The following is a 26,520-nucleotide window of genomic DNA, read 5'->3' as shown; positions in this document are numbered from 1 at the left end:
AGTTGACTGTTGGGTTGCTGATATTGTGAACTGACAAAGAAACATTTAGATTTCACAGGAACAGGGTCACATAATGGAAATACTTCAAAAATGCTGTCCATCAGACGACAGTCAGGAGACAAATAACTATGAGTCTTACTTCCTCTCATCAGCTCTCTGCTTTCCAAAAAACTCTACATGGAGAGAACGACTAAATGCTGTTGGCAGCATGACAGACGAGAAAATCGCTTTGTTCGCGAAGAAACAGGAACGTCGCATAAACTTCAGGGCTTTGAGAACAACAAAAAAAAAACGCTTATTAACGAACTTGAGGTAGGTATCAGCCAGAAGAGGTGTATCTTTGACTGGTCGGCTTCTGAGTGCGAAGCAAGATGGTGGTGGAAACATAACCTATTAGATGCGCCAAATTGTTGCAGCGAAAGCAACTGAATTTATCTCAGTGGCGTCTCGTCCTTTGATGTTTGTGCAGAAGAGACAAAAATGTCACGCTTACTTATTCTATGGGTACGGCAACGGCGACACTGCGTCCTCTGACCTCGGCGTGGACAGGCACTGGATGCGCCCGCAAAAGCACAGAGGAGGCCGCAACCGCACTGTCGCAAAAGTCATCTCCTTGAAGTATGTTTATGTGCTGCGTCGCTTTTTATTTCTCTACTTCAATTCTCTCAAATCTCGTTCCTTTTAGTGGAGATTTCGCTTTCGGGACAGAAGAAAGTAACACTGAGGAGGATCTGTTGTCTAGGGTAGATGTTCCAATTCAGTGAACCCAATGTTAGCCAAAAACAGCGTGACAACCATTGCAATGTGGGATGGAGTGTTGTCTTGATGCAGAATCCATGACTTGTTTTACCACAGCTAAGGTCGCTTGGACTTCAAGATAATATTTCTAATATTCCTTATTTATTACTGATCCTTCAGGTACCCATTTTACGTACAAAGTGCCATGGATGTTCAAAAACACATTATTGCTTGAATTTTGATTTTGACATTCGAGACTTCTTCGCTTTCGCTGAATTAGGGCTCTTCCATTCCATTGATTAATGGCTCTTAGTCGCCGGTTAAGAAGCAAAAACACTACAATTTATCATTTTACTACTATCTCAAAAAAATTTTCGGTCCTTTTTGTTGGTTTTCAGAGTGTCATCATAAAAGTTCAAGTTTACGTAGTCAATTATTAAAGTGCTTGTTGGTTCCACTTTCCGTGCTTATTAGCTTGATTATGCCACTACTCTGAACTTTCCTGATGAGTAGAGGACTTTTCAATCTCGTACGCTGTTGCCAATCATTATCTTTGGAGTCTGGATTCCCCGTAAATTTTTAACGGTTAGACTACGGATTGATGGAAAGATTTTCTTTTATGGTTAAAATTTTGTTGCATGTCCTTTGTAGCCTCATCGCTGAGAGTCCTAGACGAAAAATTAATAAAAGCTATGGTTATTTTACTGGACAATTCAGATTAACTTTATCCTAAGCAATGATGATGATACCAATAGTAGAAAAATTACTGACCCTGTATCACGAACAAGGAAAAAAACAAAAGTGTACGCATTTTCCATACGGTGTTATGTTTGTTATCGAAACTGTGGATCAGATCTATCTCGCTCTCTGTTATACTGACAATAAGCACATCGCTGTCCCAACTGGAGAATCTTGTAACCCTTTGAAAGACATCTGATTACATCTTTCATTAGAGTGTATCTTACTAACTAGATATAATATTTCCTTCTTTCTTAAATGTCATTTTTATGCTATCCTATTCAGACCAACGCCTATAGGAACTGATCTTTGGGGGCATGTGTTTTATTTAATCCTAATTTCCTCTTTATTACTGTTGATGTTGTTGTGGTCTTCAGTCCTGAGACTGGTTTGATGCAGCTCTCCATGCTACTCTATCTTGTGCAAGCTTCTTCATCTCCCAGCACCTACTGCAACCTACATCCTTCTGAATCTGCTTAGCGTATTCATCTCTTGGTCTCCCACTACGATTTTTACCCTCCACGCTGCACTCTAATACTAAATTGGTGATCCCTTGATGCCACAGAACATGTCCTACCAACCGATCCCTTCTTCTGGTCAAGTTGTGCCACAAACTTCTCTCCAATCCTATTCAATACTTCCTCATTAGTTATGTGATCTACCCATCAAATCTTCAGCATTCTTCTGTAGCACCACATTTCGAAAGCTTCTATCCTCTTCTTGTCCAAACTAGTTATCGTCCATGTTTCACTTCCATACATGGCTAAACTCCATATAAATACTTTCAGAAATGACTTCCTGACACTTAAATCTATACTCAATGTCAACAAATTTCTCTCCTTCAGAAACGCTTCCCTTGCCATTGCCAGTCTACGTTTTATATCCTCTCTACTTCGACCATCATCAGTTATTTTACTTCCTAAATAGCAAAACTCCTTTACTACTTTAAGTGTCTCATTTCCTAATCTAATTCCCTCAGCATCACCAAACTTTATTCGACTACATTCTATTATCCTCGTTTTGCTTTTGTTGATATTCATCTTATATCCTCCTTTCAAGACACTATCCATTCCGTTCAACTGCTCTTCCAAGTCCTTTGCTGTCTCTGACAGAATTACGATGTCATCGGCGAACCTCAACATTTTTATTTCTTCTCCATGAATTTTAATACCTACTCCGAATTTTTCTTTTGTTTCCTTCACTGCTTGCTCAATATACAGATTGAATAACATCGGGGAGAGACTGCTACCCTGTCTCACTCCCTTCCCAACCACTGCTTCCCTTTCATGTCCCTCGACTCTTATAACTACCATCTGGTTTCTGTACAAATTGTAAATAGCCTTTCGCTCCCTGTATTTTACCCCTGCTACCTTCAGAATTTGAAAGAGAGTATTCCAATCAACATTGTCAAAAGCTTTCTCTAAGTCTACAAATGCTAGAAACGTAGGTTTGCCTTTCCTTTATCTAGCTTCTAAGATAAGTCGTAGGGTCAGTATCGCCTCTCGTGTTCCAATATTCCTACGGAATCCAAACTGATCTTCCCCGATGTGGGCTTCTAATAGTTTTTCCATTCGTCTGTAAAGAATTCGCGTTAGTATTTTGCAGCTGTGACATATTAAACTGATAGTTCGGTAATTTTCACATCTGTCAACACCTGCTTTCTTTGGGATTGGAAGTATTATATTCTTCTTGAAGTATGAGGGTATTTCGCCTGTCTCATACATCTTCCTCACCAGATGGTAGAGTTTTGTCAGGACTGGCTCTCCCAAGGCCGTCAGTAGTTCCAATGGAATGTTGTCTACTCCGGGGGCCTTGTTTCGACTCAGGTGTTTCAGTGCTCTGTCAAACTCTTCACGCAGTATCGCATCTCCCATTTCATCTTCATCTACATCCTCTTCCATTTCCATAATATTGTCCTCAAGTACATCGCCCTTGTATAGACCCTCTATATACTCCTTCCACCTTTCTGCTTTCCCTTCTTTGCTTAGAACTGGGTTTCCATCTGAGCTCTTGATGTTCATACAAGTGGTTCTCTTATCTCCAAAGGTCTCTTTAATTTTCCTGTAGACAGTATCTATCTTACCCCTAGTGAGATAAGCCTCTACATCAATACATTTGTCCTCTAGCCATCCTTGCTTAGCCATTTTGCACTTCCTGTCGATCTCATTTTTGAGACGATTGTATTCCTTTTTGCCTGCTTCATTTACTGTATTTTTATATTTCTTCTTTCATCAATTAAATTAAATATTTCTGCTGTTACCCAAGAATTTCTACTAGCCCTCGTCTTTTTACCTATTTGATCCTCTGCTGCCTTCGTTACTTCATCCCTCAAAGCTACCCATTCATCTTCTACTATATTTCTTTCCCCCATTCCTGTCAATTGTTCCCTTATGCTCTCCCTGAAACTCTGCACAACATCTGGTTCTTTCAGTTTATCCAGGTCCCATCTCCTTAATTTCCCACCTTTTTGCAGTTTCTTCAGTTTTAATCTACAGGTCATAACCAATAGATTGTGGTCAGAGTCCACATCTGCCCCTGGAAATGTCTTACAATTTAAAATCTGGTTCCTAAATATCTGTCTTACCATTATATAATCTATCTGAAACCTGTCAGTATCTCCAGGCTTCTTCCATGTATACAGCCTTCTTTTATGGTTCTTGAACCAAGTGTTAGCTATAATTCTTTATTATTAGCAGTGTCTATTTCACCAACACTCCCTGTCCTGCATAACATCCATTCTGTTAATTTGCCTGTGGGCTAAGGAGAATTTTCTGCTCTCTCCAAGATTAGGCACGGAGGGTTGAATCGTTGGAATGTACAAGAAAATAGGGGGCGGGGGAGGGGAGCCAGTCGAAGAACAAGGAGAGAAATGGTTGCAGAAGAACCCAGTCCTCTCTGTCTTGGTGTTCTTGACTTGGAGCGCGTAAGTGAAACGATGTTCCACGCTGAATTCATGGGCGAGTATTTTCATTGGTTGCTGGACGTTCGCGGGAGAAGCTTCGAGATCTTTCTACAAAATGTGTCAAAACAGACGAGCAAGAGATTCGTAGAATGCGCTTTATGACGCGAGCCACCTCGTTCCTTTTGTTTCGCCAGGAGGCTATGCCGAGATTGACCGGGATGGGTGCCAAGAAGCGATCCACTTGGGAATAATGAGGAGCGAACTGTGGGCACATGAAGACGGTGTGGGCTACAATTTGGACGTGTTGAAAATGCTGTGGGCCGGTGAGGGCAAGCTGTGCAACTGTACCAGGAAGCAACGACGGTAAGACGTGATGCATATGCTGGCTGGCGTACTGATAGTTCGGTCACGATCAGAGCTTCTTGGTAGTTCTGTGTACTAAACTCTTTCCGAATACCTGAACTCTTTCTCACGCGTGTCGTAAGCTAAATACTTTACACCGACCTGTTTAAGTTGAGCAATATATTGGTTCTTTTGCTTAAATATCTTTACTTCGTATCCACTTTTATGCCGTTCTGCTCTTGCGCAATGCAAATCGGTTAACGAATCTGCAAGTTAATCAACCGCGCAAATGTCTGTGAATCAGTGACAACAACTTACTCGCCTTTTTTTTTTTTTTTTGCCTGTGCAGCGCTTTTGTTGAAGCATGGTGGATTATGCACAAGCTTAATAAATACTTTCCCTTGTTCCCATGCATTCACTTCACATGCTGATCAGTTTGTGTGCTAAATTATTGTCAGGTCTTCATTTCACAAGTAACAATAGCATTTAAGAACAATGCTTGTTACGTAATTCAAATTTCCTTCATGTAAAAATAACTTAATAAATCCAAAGGTTAGGATTAAGTCTTTCACTTTGACCCCCCCCCCCCCCCCCCCAGTTCATTTCCAGATGCATCGGGCAATAGAGTTAGAAACACATTAGGTACAGCTAAACATTGTGTTCGTCTCACCAGCCGGAGTGGCTGAGCGGTTCTACGCCCTACAGTCTGAAACCGTGCGACCGCTACTGTCGCAGGTTTGAATCCTGCCTCGGGCATGGATGTGTGTGATATCCTTAGGTTACTTAGGTTTAAGAAGCCATTTGAACCATTTTTGTTTGTCTCCATAATACAACACTGTGCTGCTCGTTTCCATTGCGTTAATTTCAAGTAATTGTTTCACATGGTTTCAGGGTACAAATTCCTCATATTTTAAGTAACCACAGTTTGGCCATTGCACTTACGGGGTACACCATCATCACCGAATGTGTTCAAACGACAATAGGAATTAGTGGTTAAGCGATTACTGTCATATTTTCGCTTTTTTTCAGCCAGAAATGCAAACTAAGATCGCTGCTTTCCCATCAGATCACTCCATGTTGCCAAACACTAAAATCACAGCCGGAACTTTAGATGTTCGTTTAATTTATTGTAAAAGTATGCATGTGTGCACAATCGGAAAGATAAGAAATGCTTACACTTTTAGTTCCATTACATACATCAAGTAACCCTTTCCGTACCGTTATTGATTTATGTCTCTGTGAGACACCTTACGTATTTTTCTACCGTCCACCTAGAACGGAGTGCCCCTTTGGTACAGCTTTCTTACTGAATGTCTCGCCGGCAGCTCTTTGATCATCTGCATCCAGACATGCCTTTGCCGCGTCTCCTTCCCGACCGGCAAGTAACGTAACATAACGTAGCGGGAGCAGGTACCTGTCGGACAACGCGACCATCGCTCACTTATCCAGCGTTCCCACTTGGCTCTTCTCTCAGCACATGCCTTCTTCTTGTAGCTACCGATCATCGCAGTCTCCCGACATGTTCCGCCTATTCACCGCACCGAGACTTAATGGGGTATGGAGTCAGTACACGTTTTGAGTGTCACGTTATTTTTATTGTGTGCTTCGCCCTACCTGCAGCACTATACAGAAACATATCGCTCCTATCCGGTTTTCATTACGTCCTCCGCATATATCTTACTCCATGCTTTCATTTGGCTTACACTGCAGCTACGCTTTCACAAATGTATGTACCTTGTACAGTACGTACAGTAGAGGTATTGAACATTATTACTAACATTCAGTGTAATCTCTCAGCATAATCCTGGCAACGTTCTTGCAATCACACATGTCTCAAGACGTTCCGGTGCATGCGAATGATCGTGTCAACGATCGTGATGTAAATCAGGAGAGAACGTTGGCCACCATCGGTCGTTAAGGTCATCTGTCTTTTTTATTGCATTGCAGATCTAAATTTTAACTGACAGAGCAGCTATCATCAGTTCATTATAAGAAATCACGTAGAGTGAATGTAATTATAACGACACGCATTCCAATCTAATTCAGGCATGTACAAGCATTATTGGATTAAGGCTTGTACATGCCTGAGTTACACTGGAATGTGTGTCGTTATAATTACGTTTTGCCTACATGACTATTTGTATCGCCCTGAAGATAGCTTGCGATGTCAGTCGAAATCTAAATATGCAATACAATAAGAAAGACGGATAGTGTTAAGACCGATGTTGACCGTTTTTCTGATCTGTCTCGGTGAGCATCAAGAAGGCATATGCCTAGGGATCGCTTGTAGCGTATTATGTTTTTATTACGTAGTTATAAGTGGCGGAAAATTTGGGTCTCTGCCGGAGCAATCTGATCTAACATTACGCTCCCTACAGTTTTTACTCCCCACACTTCCTTACATTACTAACGGTTTCTTGTCAAGCTACACCCTTAAATTTATTTTCTCTCCAATTCGATACACTACCTCCACATTACCTCTTCAGTCTACTCATAAACTCTTCAGATCCTCCTGTAACACCACATTTCCTAAGACTCTCTTCTGCTTTTACTTGAACTATTTATTGTCTACTTTTCAGTCCGGTGTAGTACAACTCTTCAGACAAACAACGTCAAAAATAACTACCAGCGATGCACATTTACGTTTAACGTTTACATTTTCTCTTGTTCAGAAATGTTACTTTTCCTGTTGCATGTTTGAATTTTATCCTCTTCTTCGTTCATCTACAGTTATTTTGCTGCTCAACCAACGAAGCTCATCTGTAACTTTTATTATCTGATTTCCTAATCTAATACCCATGATTTAATCCGAGTACGCTCCATTACTCTTGTTTTACATGTATCAATGTTCATCTTACCATCTCTTGCAAGACAGAATCCATTACAATCAACAGCTCTTCCACCCCCTTTTCCGTCTACGACAGGATCACGTCATCGACAAACTTCAAAATTTTAATTTACTCTCCGGAACTTTAATGCTCTTTAGGATATTTTGCAGAGTTTTCTTCAGAGCTTGCTCGATTAAGATATAGAATAACATCGTGGGTAGCCTTCAAACTTGTCTTACATCCTTCTCAGCTACTGCTTTCTTTCCAATACATTTGACTCTTTATTAATGTGGGCATGTCCCTGTATACATTACAGACAACCTTTCGTTCCCTGAATTTTATCTAAAATTCAGACAGTGATTCTAGTCAACAAACTTCCTATAAATTGTAAGTAGGCTGTTTAGGTTTTCTTATTGGTAACGCTGCTTAGCCCTCGGTATGAAAAATCACTGGCTGTGCTGTGCGCAGTGTGTGTTTAGTTTGCATTGTTGTCTGCCATTGTAGTGTTGAGCAGAGGCAGCTGGATGCTAACAGCGCGTAGCGTTGCGCAGTTGGAGGTGAGCCGCCAGCAGTGGTGGACGTGGGGAGAGAGATGGCGGAGTTTTGAAATTTGTAAGAATTGGTGTCATGAACTGATATATATATATATATATATATATATATATATATATATATATATATATATATTATGACTATTAAGTTAAATACACTGTTTGTTCTCTATTAAAATCTTTCATTTGCTAACTATGCCTATCAGTAGTTAGTGCCTTCCGTAGTTTGAATCTTTTATTTAGCTGGCAGTAGTGGTGCTCGGTGTATTGCAGTAGTTCGAGTAACGAAGATTTTTTGTGAGGTAAGTGATTTGTCAAAGGTATTACTTCTCTTCAAATCACATTAATCATGGAATGGAAACACACAGCAACAGAACGTACGAGCGTGACTTCAAACACTTTGTTACAGGAAATGTTCAAAATGTCCTCCGTTAGCGAGGATACATGCATCCACCCTCCGTCGCATGGAATCCCTGACGCGCTGATGCAGCCCTGGAGAATGGCGTATTGTATCACAGCCGCCCACAATACGAGCACGAAGAGTCTCTACATTTGGTACCGGGGTTGCGTAGACAAGAGCTTTCAAATGCCCCCATAAATGAAAGTCAAGAGGGTTGAGGTCAGGAGAGCGTGGAAGCCATGGAATTGGTCCGCCTCTACCAAAACATCGGTCACCGACTCTGTTGTTGAGCAGCGTACGAACACTTGGACTAAATGGGCAGGAGCTCCATCGTGCATGAACCACATGTTGTGTCGTAATTGTAAAGGCACATGTTCTAGCAGCACAGGTAGAGTATCCCGTATGAAATCATGATAACATTCTCTACTGAGCGCAGGTGCCTTCCCAAACGTTCACAGAATATCTGTGTTGATGACGTGATTGCACAATTGCGTGCGGATTCAACATTATCTTCCTTCAATTGGGCCAAATGGCGGTGAATCGAGTAAGTACAGTACATACTGACGAAACTAAAATGAGCTTTAACATGGAAATTAAGCGTTTTCCAAAAAGAAGTACTGTACAGCAAATTTGTTCATAAAACAGGCATCTCTTTTAGTATTACAAAGTAACATATAAAGGCAAGTTCAGTAGGGATATATAGTATGTGATACAGTTAATTAAACAAAAATATATACATATTACATACGACGGCCGCGGTGGTCTCGCGGTTCTAGGCGCACAGTCCGGAACCGTGCGACTGCTACGGTCACAGGTTCGAATCCTGCCTCGGGCATGGATGTGTGTGATGTCCTTAGGTTAGTTAGGTTTAAGTAGTTCTAAGTTTTAGGGGACTAATGACCACAGCAGTAGAGTACCATAGTGCTCAGAGCCATTTGAACATATTACATACGCATTTTGCATGAACAATACACACAGTATACAAAATTAACGCTTAAAAAAATCTTTTAGTTTGGTCTGTCTAAGCAAGCCTACACGCTTACGGGCAGCTAAGTCACGTACTATTTTCATTACAGATATCTGAAACTGATCACTTTCATCTTGGACTTTAAACCATCGCAAGGCAGTATCTAAAGAAGTGAACGGCTCAGAAGCTGTTGGTATACTTTCATCTTCACTTTCTTGACGGCTTGGCCGGTCAGCTGCACCTTGTGAAGGCCCCATTAGAAGCAATGTTCCGTCAGCGGTGGCCCAGTACGGCGACTACTGTGGGAAACTTGGATTGTGAGTGAGGGGGATGATGGACGGTAGGGTAGGAGAGATACAGGTGCGAGCGAGTACACAGTTCGGTTAGGCGGTCGTTCGGTTGACAGACCTTCAGATAATCGACGCTCAACAAGTGTTTTTTAATCTTTAAAAAATTAAATTGTGTTTGAAACTGTAACCGCATTTGGGTCTACGCGTTCACTCTCTGCAGCCTTCGAGCTCTGCTTACCTTACGTTTTGGTTAAGTTTTCCCATACCACGACGTATCAGGATGGATGATGATTTAAAAAATGAACATGCTTAGGAGATTTTCTTTTTTAAAAGACTAGAGTATTAAAAGATGTGTGTGTTTGTGAAAGTAATGTGAGGTACACATTAGGAAGTGCAGACGTGTGAACACAGTAATGGTTCTCTCGCTCTCTCTCTTTCCCTGAAGTCACGTCGCAGGCAGCAAGTGTCGCGCAGGGGAGCAGTCGTATTCACGTTAGCAACTGGCGGGACCACCTGGCTGCACCTGCGCACGCACCGTTCACGCACAGCCAGCGCCCGTAACGAGGCAGTAGCGACGCACCGTCACGCGCCCGGACCGCCTGAGCGCATTTTGATGACCGCTCGCATCGGAGCTCGTCGCCACATCTGTGCTCTTTATTTGACGACAGACGCTCTCCACCAGCAAGGCCGTGTGCGGCTAGAGAGGCAATCTTCCAGCTCCATTCGCGACTCTGACAGCAATCTGCGCGAGCTCTTACTAAAGCAGTAGCGGTTAGTCAGGCAACGGCGGAATAAAAGGTAATATTACGTACAATGACTGTTAATGCCGGAATAGTGCGGCGCTTTTAAAAACTGCTGAAGCATTTAGTTGACGTGAGTTAACTGTTTGCCCATTGTTAATCTAAAACTGTCTGAAAAATATGTTCTACACATCAGTGACACCAAACCAATATTACTGTACACAATTTTTTTTGTTCACCTTAATTTTTTTTATCTGGAGGAAATGGCTGGATTTAATAGTCTAATTACCGGCCGGTGTGGTCGTGAGGTTCTAGGCGCCTCAGTCTGGAACCGCGTGACTACTACGGTCGCAGGTTCGGATCCTGCCTCGGGCATGGATGTTTGTAATGTCCTTTGGTCAGTTAGGTTTAAGTAGTTCTAACTTCTAGGGGACGGATGACCACAGATGTTATGTCCCATAATGCTCAGAGCCATTTAAACCAAGCCAATAGTCTAATTGGACACCGTACAGGAAATACATCACTCATAAGTATTTTAATTAACGGGTTAGTTGTAGAGTCGTGTACCCGACTGTCAGTTTAATTATATATGTACAGATGTTTCAGAAATATTTTAATTCTTTGTTCGGATAACAACATGAAAAACAATAAAATAATGGACATGAAGCGATGCCAAAAAAATCCTTCATTTTAAATTTATTACTGATAGAACATATCACGGCGTTATCAATTCATAAATCTTAATAAATGTGAAACATGTTCTCCGTCTGCATCAACACGCATGTATTCCCACGAAATCTGTGGTTGGATGAAAATTCTCATAGTCCAATACGTGTTAGAAGCCAGCGGCAGGGTAAATTAATGTGTGGAATATCTGGTAGGTAAAAACGTTTTCCCGGCACGTTTTAAAAGTACTGCTCTAAAAGTGTGAAACTGGCCAAAGAAATAGTTTCATCTCGGGGAAATGTTGTAGTTTGCAAATACGAGTACAACGGAAAATGATATTGGGTGTCGGGCCAGCAATTATCCAGCGGAAGCACAGAAGTATTACTATTGTCAAACCTACTCTAGCATGAGGATAGTGTGGTGTCACCGCCAGACACCACACATGTTAGGTGGTAGCCTTTAAATCGGCCGCGGTCCGTTAGTGTAAGTCGGACCCGCGTGTCGCCATTATCATTCATTGGAGACCGAGCGCCGCCACACGGCAGGTCTAGTCTAGAGAGACTCCCTAGCACTCGCCCCAGTTGTACAGCCGACTTTGCTAGCGATGGTTCACTGCCTACATACGTTCTCCTTGGCAGAGACCATAGTTTAGCATAGCCTTCAGCTACGTCATTTGCTACGACCTAGCAAGGCGCCGTATTCAGTTACTATATGTCTTCTGAACAGATAATATTGTGAATCATGTACCGTCAAGAGCAACGTTCAATGGATTAAAGTTAAATATGTCCGCTTTCTGAACCCTCATTCCTTGTCCTGTTCCAGACCTCACGTCAGTATAGTTCTTCCCTCCTCACGCCAGACTGCGTGAGCTAAAACGCGTGCATTTCAGCCTCCTCTAGTAACACGGTGTTGGCTCTTCAGGCAACACAACAAAATACATCACTCGTAAGTATTTTAATTAACGGGTTAATTGTACAATCGTGTAGCCGAATGTCAGTTTAATTATATATGTACAGATGTTTCAGAAATATTTTAATTTTTTGTTCGCATAACAACACGAAAAACAATAAAATAATGCACATGAAGCTATGCCAAAAAATCTTTCATTTTAAACTTATTACTGATAGAACATATTACGGCGTTATCAACTCAGAAATCTTAATAAATGTGAAACATGTTCTCCGTCTGCATCAACACGCATGTATTCCCACGAAATCTGTGGTTGGATGAAAATTCTCATAGTCCAATACGTGTTAGAAGCCAGCAGCAGGGTAAATTAATGTGTGGAATATCTGGTAGGTAAAAACGTTTTCCCGGGACGTTTTAAAAGTACTGCTCTAAAAGTGTGAGACTGACCAAAGAAATAGTTCCATCTCGAGGAAATGTTGTAGTCTACAAAAACGAGTATAACGAAAAATGATATCGGGTGTCGGGCGAGTAATTATCCAGCGGAAACAGAGAAGTATTATTGTTGTCAAACCTACTGCAGTACAAGGAGGATAGTAATATAGGTATGTGAATGTATATGGAGATACCATGCCAGCCTAGCAGCTGATATCGGTGGAAGGCATCGCTCAACACTCACAGCGAAGTGATTAAAAACTTCAAACTGTCAGAAGGGTCTCCTGTAACACAATTTGCAAACAGAATGAAATCTTCGCTCTTCATCGGAATGTGAGCTGATATGAAACTTCCTAGCAGATTAAAACTGTGTGCCGAACTGAGACTCGAACTCAGGACCTTTGCCTTTCGCGGGGAAGTGCTCTACCAAATGAGCTAACCAAGCACAACTCACGACCATTCCTCACAGAACGTGAAAGGCAAAGGTCCCGTGTTCGAGTCTCGGTCCTGCACACAGTTTTAATCTGCCAGGAAGTATCAATTTGCGAACAATATTATGATGAGGACTTGGTCCACAGGCTTACCGAGGTTACTGAATGTAGTCATTCCACATATGGCTGCTAAAAATACTTATCTCGTGATTTCTACCTTTTTTTTTCATTTTAGGCACTGTGGGATTTTAAATCCTACTTTACAACGTTAAGTTGTGATATGATGGCCAATGGTTCCCAGCAGTCTGAATCCAGATATCTATTATGGTGGTGTATATGTACCTGCTCTTCCACACAACATGTGAGCAGCACCAATGTGACAATCACAACAGCTATCAGCCTGATAAAAGTGAGAACTATATCTGCAACATAACTGAGTTTCCTATGTACACTATGGATGTACTTATTTCTGGAATAATTGCCATTCATGTGCGTTTATGCCGCGAATTAATTGATATTGTTTGCTTACCTTGATGACATTACCATGTTATAGTTGTGTCACTCAGTTTTCCGGTTCTAGTGGCAGCTAGTGCAGCACGTTACAGCTGGAGAGGTCAACATGTCCAGTATAATCTGCTCACAACGTGGAATTCTTAATTTTAAATCGAGCATCCGGCCCATTATTAAGAATTTTAAAATGTGAAACAGTCACTATAAGGGAAAACAGTGTTCATTATTATGCTAGAAACGAAGCAAAATGCCTGACTGAAGAGTTATGTTGGCAAACATTTTGGAGTACAGATTAATGATTTAATTTGAAACAAACTGAAGGCATTATTGGGCAGATTATAGCAAAGATCCAGTCAAAGTGAAGCCAAATTTGATCATTTTTATTTAAGTAGAAACTGGTATATCAATATACAGGAAAATGCAAGCATGGAAACACAGTGACAAAAGCATGCTTGAACATAAACGCTGATGCTAGCCAAGGCTAAAGGCTGCGCTGTTGTAGCAGACTACAATCGGCACCTTTGCAATGTCGTCAGTACGTTGCCTGTGCCACTAGATCAAATGGTTCAACTGGCTCTGAGCACTATGGGACTTAACATCTGAGGTCATCAGTCCCCTAGAACTTAGAACTACTTAAACATAACTAACGTAAGGACATCACACACATCCATGCCCGAGGCAGGATTCGAACCTGCGACCGTAGCGGTCGCGCGGTTCCGGACTGAAGCGCCTAGAACCGCTCGGTCACTGCGGCCGGCCTGTGTCACTAGTGGTCAGAACTGTGCAATTATGAGGGTATAACGTCGGAGATAGGCGAATTGAAAAGTAAGCAGATTGTTGGTGTTTGTACGATAGGTGCTGCCGCAGCTAAGGGATAAGAAGTGTTTAGAGATTCACGTGGCACTGTGTCAAATATTTATACCGTACAGAGGGGACGTGGAAAACGTCATCCGCTAAGTCACAGAGTGGGTGTGTGTTGACTGATCGTGACAGCGAATCATTGAAGAGGACTGTGACGAAAAGTAAGAGGACGACAGAAGCAGAACCGAATGTCGCACTCGCGAACCTGGCGAACCATGTTAGAACCAAACCACGAAGGGAAATTCATAAGCTGGGAATTGCTGTCGAACTGGAACTCCAAAACCACTCGTTCAAATGCCCATAACGGGGAAACATGGTATCGAAGTCATGGGACATAGAGGATGGAGACACATAGAAGGTGGAGACATGGAAGAAAGTCATTTTGTTGCACGAGTTTTGTTTCACACCGTTTACAACTTCTGGCTCAGTTTATTTCCAAAGAGCTCGATGAGGATTCAGGCAGCTATATCAAGCAATTCAAAAAAAACATTCTAATGGGTGTGAAATATTATGGGACTTAACTGCTAGGGTCATCAGTCCCTAAGCTTACACACTACTTAACATAAATTATCCTATAGACAAACACACACACCCATGCCCGAGGGAGGATTCGAACCTCCGCCAGGACCAGCCACACAGTCCATGACTGCAGCGCCTCAGACCGCTCGTCTAATCCCTCGCGGTATCATGCTATTCCATGGGCCCCACGGTTGCTCTTCTAGGTCATATTACCGTCAACGATTACGTGACTATTTTTGCTCATAATGTCCATCGCACAGTATATTTGTTACTCGATGGTGATGCTGTGCTCCAAGATGACAAGGTGCCGTTCACACAGCTCGCTTCCTCCAAGACTGGTTTTGTGAGGACGAGGATGAACTTCTATGTCTGTCCCTGACAAAATCAATAATATTGAGCCTTTGTGGTGTGCTTCGGAAAGAAGGTTCCGTGAACGCTGTCAACGTTAATCATCGTTTCCTGAACTAGCCACTGTTTTGCGGTGGTATACGATTCCTTTGAAAAGCATACAGGACCTGTAATTACTCAATCCGAGAGGACTGGATGTCGTTTGGAATGCCAACGGTTTTCTACGCCGTATTAGACATTATACTGACATCCCGGAGACCACAAGCACGCGATTTCACCAAAATGGACCAATTTCGAAGCTCCGATAGGTAATATCCATGGGTGACGACCACTTACCATCTGCCACAAACTTCTACGGCGGAGAGGTCCGCTGGAAAAAGCTGCAGTTCTGTGCCTTGGATCTTTCTTGTCTTGGACTTAATTCTTCCGCTCTTAAGGTTTTTTTTCCTTTCCTTTCTGTGCGTCTTACGGCAAAACCCTCGGGCCGGGATAATGAATTATGCATCAGGAACACCTGAGAGAGTTCAGGACCCGGAAAGGCGTTGCAGGGAGGCGGGTATCTCACCCGAGGGGATAACTGGGGCGGCTGTGGGTCGGGGCGAGGCAGTATCTCTCAGCTCGAGACGGCAGTCTGCGGAGCAGGGTAGATTTACGGCTCGACCTGGCTGCGATCGCCACTCCAGGTGCTAAGCGCGCTGCCGCTGCTGGCCAGATTCTTCTCGCCGATGGGGGCCGCTCCGTAGAGGCTGTCGTGTACACTAGCTGGGCCACTACAGGCGAAGCTGTAATGAGGCTGCGCTGGACGTCAAGATAACGTTTCGGCTTCTACGAAAACGTTTGTTAACAGAGACAGAGAGACGGAAAATTTGTGGCAGTGAACACGAAAGAACTCTAAGTTCGAGGGGCGTTCAATAAGAAATGCAACACTTTTTTTCTCGGCCAATTTCGGTTGAAAAAATGCGTAATTTGTTGGGAAGCATCGTGGAATATTCCCTTTTCAGACCCTATGGTTACATGAACTTCCGATAGGTGGTGGCAGTATACACAGGCTTCAAAGTGGCGTCTGTAACGGAGGTGCCTTCGAAGCAGAGAGCTGTTGTTGAGTTTGTTTTGCTAGGAAACCAGACCATGGCGGATATCCATAAGAGCTTTTAGAATGTCTACGGAGACCTTGGACTGAACAAAAGAACGGTGAGTGGTGGGTGACGCATCTGTCACATCGCAAACAAGGTGTGCAAAGCCGTCCTATCTCTCGAGTGCCGGCCGGCCGCAACTCAGCTGTGACTAGATTAGATTTTATTGGATTAGATTAGATTAGTACTTGTTCCATAGCTGTTTAATACGTCACTTCGTAATTATGTGGAACGTGTCAGGCTAATAGAAGGTGTCTGTACAAGATATTACATTACACAAAATATTATATGACAGTTAATATTTGTTTGTTGGGGTTGGGGAAATTACCCACTTACTATATCCCAAAATTCATCTAATGAGTAGAAGGAGTTGCCATTAAGAAATTCTTTTAATCTCCTTTTAAATGCTATATGGCTATCTGTTAGACTTTTGATGCTATTAGGTAAGTGACCAAAGACTTTCGTGGCAGCATAATTTTCGGAGCCAAAGTTAGATTTAATCTTGAATAGTGAAGATCATCCTTTCTCCTCGTGTTGTAGGCATGTACACTGCTATTAATTTTGAATTCGTTCGCATTGATAATAAAAAATTTCATAAAAGAATATATATATTATGAGGCTACAGTGAAGATCTTTAGCTCTTTAAGTGAGTGGCTGCAGGATGATCTTGGATGAGCTCCAGCAATTATTCTCATGGCACGCTTTTGTGCAATGAACACTCTTTGACTCAATGATGAGTTACCCCAGAATATGATTCCATACGAAAGTATAGAACGAAAATAGGCATGGTAAGCTAATTTACTGAGATGTATATCGCCAAAATTTGCAATGACCCTAGTAGCATAAGTAGCTGAACTCAAACGTTTCTGCAGATCTTCAGTGTGTTTTTTTTCCAGTTCAACTCCTCATGAGTCCATACACCTAGAAATTTTGAATATTCTACCTTAGCTACCGATTTCTGATCGAAATCTAAATTTATTAATGGCGTCATTCCATTTACTGCGTGTAACTGCATGTACTGTGTTTTGTCAAAGTTTAATGAGACCCCATTAGCAGAGAACCACTTAATGATTTTCTGAAAAACATATTTTACAATATCACCAGTTAATTCTTGTCTGTTGGGTGTGATAGCTATAATGGTATCATCGGCGAGTAGTACCAGCTTTGCATCTTCGTAAATATATAATGGCAAGCCATTGATATATATTAAGAACAGAAGAGGACCCAAGACCGAACCTTGCGGCACCATTTGAGCGCTGTCCTATTCATAGCACAGTACTAGAGTGTATCTAGAAGTTTTCCATGACTTCCGGTTACTCGAGCATTTAATATTTCATTATTGAAAGCATATATAGCATTTTCCGTTGAAAAACCTTTCTGGAAACCAAACTGACATTTTGTTAAATCTTTATTTTTATAAAAGTGTGAAGCTATTATACAATACATTACTTTTCCAAGAATTTTGGATAAGGCAGTTTGAAGAGAGGTTGGCCGATGGATGTTGTTCTTAGACGTATCCCAATTTTTATGCAGTGGTTTAACAATGGCATACTTCAGTGTATCTGGGAAAATACCCTGCTTCAGAGAGCTATTACATATGTGGATAAGAATCCTATTTATTTTCACAAGCTGCAACATAGTCACCAAAAAACAGTGACCCGTATATGTAATAAGTTTCCTTTAATTTACGTTTATGGTCACAAACTGTTTGATAACAGATTACCGGTTTCGGTCTTTAATGACCATCATCAGATATGTTTCATAAAAACAAAATCCTAATGTACTGCAGCCTTAGTGGCACCGTCAGTTTGTGACCATAGACGTAAATTAAAGGAAACTTAATCTCACTTATCTCTTGGGAACAAGTTTTTATTACACTGCTAGAAATGCCGTCAATTACATGTGAGCTTTTATTCTTAAGAGAGTTAATTATGTTCCTAATTTCAGAAGGAGAGATGGGTGGAATTTCAATTGTATCAAATGTTGGAATGTGCGAACATTCTCATTCGAGGTGGTCGATGGACCACAATCAAACACCTCGCTGCACAACTGGACGTCTCTGCAGGTAGTGCTGACACACTCGTCCATCAGTATTTAAAGGTGTATGTCCGCGGGTTCCTCGCTGCCTAACAGAACACCATAAACAGTAACAAAAGACCACTTGCGCGGAATTCTTGCGCGTCAAGAGATTGCGCGCAAAAATTTTTGGTTGAACATCGTAGTACGATTCACGGAGTGGCGCCACATGACCTCTCCTCCTAAGAAATAGTTGAAATCTTCAAATTCAGCCGATAAACTCATGGCGACGGTCTTCCGTGGCTCCGAAGTGGTTATTCTGTATGATGCCCTCCCTCGTACACATAACGATCAACTCGTTTGTGCTACCCTAATCAAATTAAAGAAACAACTTCTGCGTATTTTTCGCCAAAAAATGCAAACGGACTTCTCATTCGTGACATCGCAAGGCATCATACAAGTCTATGCACCCGAGAGGAACTCACAAAACTTAATTTGGCTGTTCCTCCTCATCCACACTACAGCCTGGACCTCTCATCTTCAGACTTCCATCTGTTCGGCTGAAAGAAGGATGCACTCCACTGGAAGTAGCACGTGGATGATAAGAAGGTTAGCCGGCCGCCGTGGTCTAGCGGTTCTAAGCGCGCAGTCCAGAACCGCGCGACTGCTACGGACGCAGGTTCGAAACCTGCCTCGGACATGGATGTGTGTGATGTCCTTAGGTTATTTAAGTTTAAGTAGTTCTAAGTTCTAGGGTACTGATGACCACAGACGTTAAGTCCCATAGTGCTCAGAGCCATTTGATAAGAAGGTTATTTATCCAATGTCAACCTGCAGAGTGGTACCAAGTGGATATAGGCCTATGGGCCCTTCCAGTAATATAGCGTAAGGCCGTCGCATTGAATTGGAATTTTGTCAAAAATTATTGTTTTGTATGCTCCAGACTGAACGCTGAAAGGCATAATCACTCTTCAATTATGATGATGAGCCAAAACAGTGAGAAATTACCAACCTTCCAAAAAAAGTGTTGCATTGCCGATTGGACGCGACTTGGTGACTTGTAACAGTGCTACTTCTTGGGGCCAAATATTGATTTAAGGGCTGTGTTAGTCACAGCATATTTCCTGAACAGGAAGGTAGAAGAGCTACATGACTATCCTGTGACATATCCTTCTTTTCGTTTTATATTTAATACTCATGATAGTTGCACATACTTTATCACAAAAAAATTATAAAATAAGTCGCATCGACATGAAAACGTGACAGAATGACAGAAAAGAGCTATAATGTTTGGACGTCTCTACGACAAACCCTAACTGAAGTTTCCCACGTAGGGTAAATTGTGTACAAACCTGTCTCAATCCCTTATCATTTACTGCCTCTTGTTCATATCATCCGACTATAACTGCAAACTGACAAGAGAATTGTCTTATATGACAAGTCTAAACCCGCCCTGAATTTTTATGCAGGAACAATTCACTGAAGGAAATGCACTGTCAAAAGTTTAGCTGCTACGACGACCAGAGAGTATATTTGAAAAGTTGTTGAAGTTACTCGTTTTTGTTACGCGAAGGACCATTTATGACTGTGTTTTCTGCCTACTGCACGGTCGGCTGTGACAAGAGAGCATTGCGCCAAGTAAAGCTAAGATCCGGAATGACACAGGCGAGTTTGAAGCACCTAAACCTTATAAAAAAGTCACGTGTCTTTAATGTTTTAAATAAGAGGCAGTTCGTATCGAAACAAAAAAATTTTTTGCACATTTAATTCTTACAAAAGGCAGAGGAAAAATAAACCAAGGCAGTGTTCGACGTCACATTAAAAATGACTTCAAATGAAATATTTGTAAGACACACACCTTCTTATAGACTAACAAATCCTGTAGAACAGTTATTGTGATAGTTTTTCAATAACTTATGTTTAAGTGACCTTACAACAGTCCTTATTTATACCCCTAGTCGTCAGAATAAAGCAAAGTGCCATTTGAATAACGAAAACAATTATTTTCCTTACACCAGGAAAACCTGACCAAAAAAAGTAATGCTTTGAGGTACGTCACAGAAATGATTAGCTTTACCTAGAGAGAACTGCGGTGATATAAGAAATGGTCCTGACCGTTTGCTCTGCTTACTATCTTGCATACCGAGCATACTTAAAGCAATTATAAAATGTGGCGATGTAAACTGCCAATGCACAAATGAATGAAATGTAACAATATTGTTCCTCTGATAATCCTCAGACGACACATAGCTATCTGAAATTACATTGTCCGTCAGTTTCTTTAAAAATACTTCACACATCAAAAAAATTCTTTATCGAGAGTCACATTGGCTGTTCTGGATAGAATCTGAAGTATGTCAACCTTCTTACGTTGTCGTCTTGAAAGACAATTGTATCGTTATGTCCAATAAAAGCAATGAACTGATTTCTGGTAGAAAACGTTTCGAATGAAATATGAAAAATAATTATCTCCTCTTTTTCCATGTTTTGATACATCAATTATAAGATTTTGGTCACTAAAACAGTCCTTTTTTCATTTTTGATCCTAATATATCTAGAAATCGCAGAAGACAGATACTAAGTTGTTGAAACAGAAGGACACTCATCACAGTCGTTGTTGTATATAAATGTGTCATAGCATTAACTGATAGCACGACAGACTGTCTTTTTTCGCCTCGACTTGGTGAAGTGCGTTTCTTTTCTTAAGTGAACATCGTTGTTTTGCGACTTTCTGTACTGTACGCTTTCTTGAATCTTCTCAAACCATGTCGAGAATGACTTGAAATTAGCAAAGTTCATCGAAAGGCACCTCACGATCAGCTCTACATAGGACACCTCACGATCAGCTGTACATAGGTTACATCTCAAGAAAACTCCTCTAAAGAACTGTTGTTCGCGTTATTTATTCGAGTTAAGTATGGGTGCTATGGACTTAGTGGCCACACTGTGCAGTATCTTTCCGACAGTTTCTCTTTCGCAGTTTAGCGAGTCTTATTTTGGCGTATGAACTATTTATTGCTTCATGTAACTCTTCCTTCCTTTTATACACTTCATTAGTAGATCTTACGAAGCAAAGCCGGGTTTCCAAACTGCTCTACAGTAAGTATTTAAATACACTGAGTACTAATTCAATTCTGCCTCCATTGTTTACAAAATGGCTCTAACCTCTATGGGACTTAACATCTGAGGTCATCAGTCCCTTAGAATTGGAACTACTTAAACCTAACTAACCTAAGGACATCACACACATCCATGCCCGAGGCAGGATTCGAACGTGCGGCCGTGGCAGCAGCGTGGTTCCGGATTGAAGCGCCTAGAAACATTCGGCCCCAGCGCCCGGCCCATTGTTTACACTTACCGCAAAAGCAACTGGTAATTATTATCGATATTAAATGAGTTGCAGTTCTGAGTGTACAGTAACTGCGGATAACAGTTTCAGACGGAAACTGAAGTACGCCTTACAAATTTCGCGCCGAACCATGCTATTTGTTTACGAATACGCATTCAACCAAGGATCTACGCCTGCCATGTTCTCCATTCGCATCCGCTGCAGCTCCTGTAGGGGCGTACAATCGCCTAGCGAGCTACAATTTGGGAAATTTTCAACATTTTTTTAACGAATTACTTGCAGTGCACAAGTAAATTTTTGACAGGGTCTTTCTTTTGGTGTCTTCTTTCCGCATAAAATAATTCAGGGTATGTTTCGACATGTTGGATTGGACTATATCCTTGTCTGTTCTGTACATAGTGTAGATTAGCTTTCTTTCCTTATGATTTCATAATTTCAAGGAATGAATTTCAGTCAACACTACTAAATCCGTTTTACAAATCTAAAAGCGCTATAAATGACGGGTAGCCGATCTCAAACAATCTCCTAAGATTTGTAAGACCTGCCACTGTCAGGTGAAGGAGATATACCGACCTGTATTGTCTGCCAAAAGTTTTTAATAGTCGTTATCGCAATTAAAAAATATGAAAGCACAGTTGCCTAATCACCGGTTTCGGTTGATTAACAACCATCTTGAGATCATGGTTAGTAAAGAATCAGTATCTATATGGCCACAACACTATTGTTACTAAATGTAAATCGGATCGTGCTTACTAAAGAATCAGTTTCTAAATACGCTGTTGACCTAACACCATTGCTACTACAAGCAACTCAGAATCATCCTCACCATTTGCGAGAATGAGTCCTACTCCTGGTAACGATGATGTTACGGCCAGCATTGTACTTAAATACTGATTCTATCCAATGCATGATCTAAAGATGGCCGTTAATCAACCGAAACCAGCAAACTGCGGTTTTATATTTTTTTATCACCATGAAGACTAAAAAAATTTTAACATCTTCTAAGACATATCGCAGTGTCAGCATTGACACGAGTGTTCTCACTCCTTCAGACCCAGAAACTGATATGTCTTAAATTCCGCATCTAGCAGGCGTTCCGTACTTCTGGAGACAACTCGTGTTAGTATTTTGCAACTGTCACTTGCCAAGCTGATTATGTAGTGATACTTACACTATCAGCAACTGCCTCCTTTGCTATTGGGAGTGTTGCATTATTCTTGTTGCATTGTTCCATAAGCCTGAGAATATTTCCCTGTCTAGTATACAGCAGGTACAATAGCTTTGTCCTGGTTGACACTTCAACGGATCTTAACAATTCGTCAGTCCAGGTATCTCGTCTCCATGCTATCTGAAATTGTTCTCGGAGTATCACATATCCCCTTCACATATTCACGTTTCTGTCAGTCTCATTGTTTAGACGACTGTATTCCCTTCCTCGGTTTCATTTGCTAAATATTTTATATTTCCTCTTTTCACCAGTTGTATCCCTCCCAGCCAAATATTAGCGTCAATAGCATCACTAAGACAGCCGCGACTGAAGCATCATCATTTCCTCTAACAGCAACACAACACACACTGGGACAACAAGGAAATCGGTGTTAACCAATATAAAAACGGGGCACTAAATTGCAGAAGCACTATGGCTTACATGTGGCTTACTAAATATTGTATAAAGGACTTACTGTTTGTAAAGCATAAGCGAAAAGGAAATTATTTCCCTGTCAGCCAACCGTCAAGCGGGGAAACGAAATAATGAGGAAAAATAATATGCAAATAACGACCTGTTTCCTGATGGTTTGTTTAATATGGTGTGAACATTATTTTAAAATATATGCGTCTACTTCAATCAAAGCATATTACATTACTGCAGAGTTTTTGTGTATGTAATTAGCAGTATCCTTCTTTTGCTCCAGTTGGTGCACATCATTACTTTCAGTGGGGAGAAGGAGGGGGAGGTACAGATTGGCCTTCGTTTTTTTGATTCCGTTCCCCAGCGGGCTAGTTTAATCTCCGGAGCATGACTGATAGCGATTGTGCGTGCGTTGCTCGCAGAGCACCTGTTGTGTGGACTGGCCAGTGAGAAGTGAGTTCGTTTACCCGCGCGAGAGAGGTTACTTGAGCTCTTACATGGAAGACTCTCCACAACTCACGCTATAGAATCTTACCCTTCTCGACACAGAAGCAGAAATATCAATGAACGCCTTACACGACAGCCGTAAACTACAGTGGGCGTTAAAATAATGCCAGTGTCCCTGGTTACATGCGCATGCTCCCTAAAAAAGAGCAAGTCGCAGCTAATGCCGACCAGCCTGAAAAATCGGTGCATCTTATACACTAATCGTTAACTCCAGATTACTTTAAAAGGTAAAGCGATATTTTAGTTGCAACAGAGTCCAAGCCACTGCAGATTTTTCGAGAGATAACATTCTGGCACACTGTCATTGACTGTCTAAACACTCATGGTGGTGTCTGATTGTTCTATATCGTGTCTCCCTACCACTTTCGCGCAACGACGCTCTGAGCGTGTTTTTTTAGGGAATTGACTAGTTTGAACCTGGGATCTGTTGCTGGTAAGGAGACGCCAGACCACACATGACATGTAGAATTCAGAAGAGTTCAGTGAGACTAGCGATGATATAACCAAATACTAAATGATCGCAGCGCCAGCTCCACTGCACTCCCTGTAAAAGAATCTTAATACTAACTAAATATAGTGGAAAGGGTTCAAGGCTTTCCTATTTTTAGTTAGCTGGTAAAATAACGTCGAATAAGCAGTTAAGTTTACCATTGGAAATTTTATTCTACTCACAAAACATCATTTATAAGTTGCACTATTGATAAAAGGAAATGTTTTAATACAGGATGGTAAAAACCAACTGCGTTCAACAAAAATGTGAACGAATATTCCCTGAATGGGTTTCCAAGTTCTACAATCGATTGAAGGATGACCTATGCCATATCACATCTATAATCTAGATTTAAATTAAGTTTCACAAAAGAGAAAACTATCAAAATGGTCTACAGTGACCCTCAATTATCTTTAATAACTTATCTAACTTGTCGTAAATTACAGTGGCTGATGTGGCTTCTCAATAACTATATAAAAGAAAAATCATCGCGTTTCAGATCTGTTCTTCAAGTGGCAAATGTGAACACCATGAGTTTTAATTAACGATCGACACTAGTATTGCGCAAAAAAGGGGGTGTAACAGATGAGACTTCTGCAGTTCTGAGTGAAGCCTTATGCGCTCAAAAATGCGCCATCGCGTGCGTTCATTACCATGTCGGTGTTTAGGCAGCGTCAGGGCGACAGCGGCCGGCGCACCAGCCATCCAGCTCGCCGTCTCGGAACTAACCCTCCTACCTTCTCCTTACTACAATTTACCGAAGTTGGTTTTAAAAAAACTATCTGGCTGTGTTTTCATCTGACCAATCAGGGTATCAATGTTAACCTTAAGCTCCGCCTACAAAAATTCTGTCTATCCAATGAGAAACGTTATACTTTTCGTGGTGCTGCAATGTTTTTAAGGTTTGCAACGTAACAGAGTCGCTAAAAAGTCTCACGCTAAAACATGCAGCTGGTGTGGTCATTTTAGCGTTATTGTAACATTTATACTGTTTTTCTGGAGGGCCCTATCTTTTAACAGGGGCTGGGGGGTGGTCCTTCACGTACCTGAGACGCGAAAAAGTCTCACGCTAAATCGTGCGGGTGGTAGTGGCCCTTTTTGTGTTATCGTAAGATCTATACTGTTTTTCTGGAGGGCTCTAGCTTTTAACATGGGCTGGGGGGTGGTCCTTGATGTAACGGAGACGCAAAAATGTCTCACGCTAAAACGTGCGGATGGTGAGCCCTAGTGGTTAGCTGGCGACGTGGGTGTCCAGTCCGTCCCTTATCGTAGGGTCTTCTAGCTTAACACGGTTCTGCTCTCTGCTTCTGTTCTCGTTTCTCCCCTCGGAACTGCATCGGTCTCATGGTGGGTAGGTACGACATGCATTTAGGCATTCTTGTGTTAGTCTGTGGTATTCCATTTGCTCACTCATTACTCTTATTACTTTGGTTAATGTAATGTCACGACTTATTCGGAGCTACGTGACATACTACTGGATTTGCTTATCATGTCAGGGTTTCCATGGAAGGTGTTGGATTTGCCTGACACCTTACAACTGGATCAAAATATACCTTTAATTGTGAAGCGATTTTCAGGTAACTGTCTAAAATTCGTAACTATCATGCGTAACTTACCACAAAATAAGAAATTGTTTGATAGGCCAATGAATAAAAATATTTTCGTAGTATCACGCGTCAAAACCCTTATAGGTGGGTTAGTGTCCAAGCACTCAAATCATACATCATATTCCGCAAGCCACCTAATGGTGTGTGGCGGAGGGTACTTTCGGTGCCACTATCTGATCCCTCCAACCCTGTTCCACTCGCGAACTGTGCGTGGGAAGAATGAACGTCGGTAAGCCTCTGTATTGGCTCTAATTTCACGAATTTTCTCCGCATGGTCAATACGCGAGATGTTTGTAGGGGAAGTGATATGTTGTCTGACTGCTCCTGAAAAGTGCTGTCCTGAAATTTCAACAGCAAATCTCTCCGTGATGCACAATGTCTCTCTTGTAACGTCTGCCAGAGGAGTTTGTTTAGCAATACTCAAGAACCGGGCGAACAAGCGCCTTATAAGCCATTTCTTTCGTGGAAAAGTTACATTTCCTTGTGATTCTTCAGATGAATCTGAGTTTGGTGTCTGCTTTTCCCGCTGTCTATGGTCATTCCACTTAAGGTCGCTCTGGATAATTACACCTACATATTTTACGGCAGACGCTGTCTCCAGCTGTTTGTCATCAAT

At 41.6% G+C, this 26,520-nt stretch overlaps 1 protein-coding gene across 1 annotated transcript in view; it reads right to left on the bottom strand.

The window, feature by feature from the left end:
* Positions 1–26,520, bottom strand: part of LOC126272046 (thrombospondin type-1 domain-containing protein 4) — a 2,052,781-nt gene that overhangs the window by 1,156,625 nt on the left and 869,636 nt on the right. The window lies entirely within an intron of this gene.

This window comes from Schistocerca gregaria, chromosome 5, assembly GCF_023897955.1.
Source record: "Schistocerca gregaria isolate iqSchGreg1 chromosome 5, iqSchGreg1.2, whole genome shotgun sequence".
Taxonomy (NCBI): domain Eukaryota; kingdom Metazoa; phylum Arthropoda; class Insecta; order Orthoptera; family Acrididae; genus Schistocerca; species Schistocerca gregaria.
This window is presented reverse-complemented; position numbering and strand designations above follow the sequence as displayed.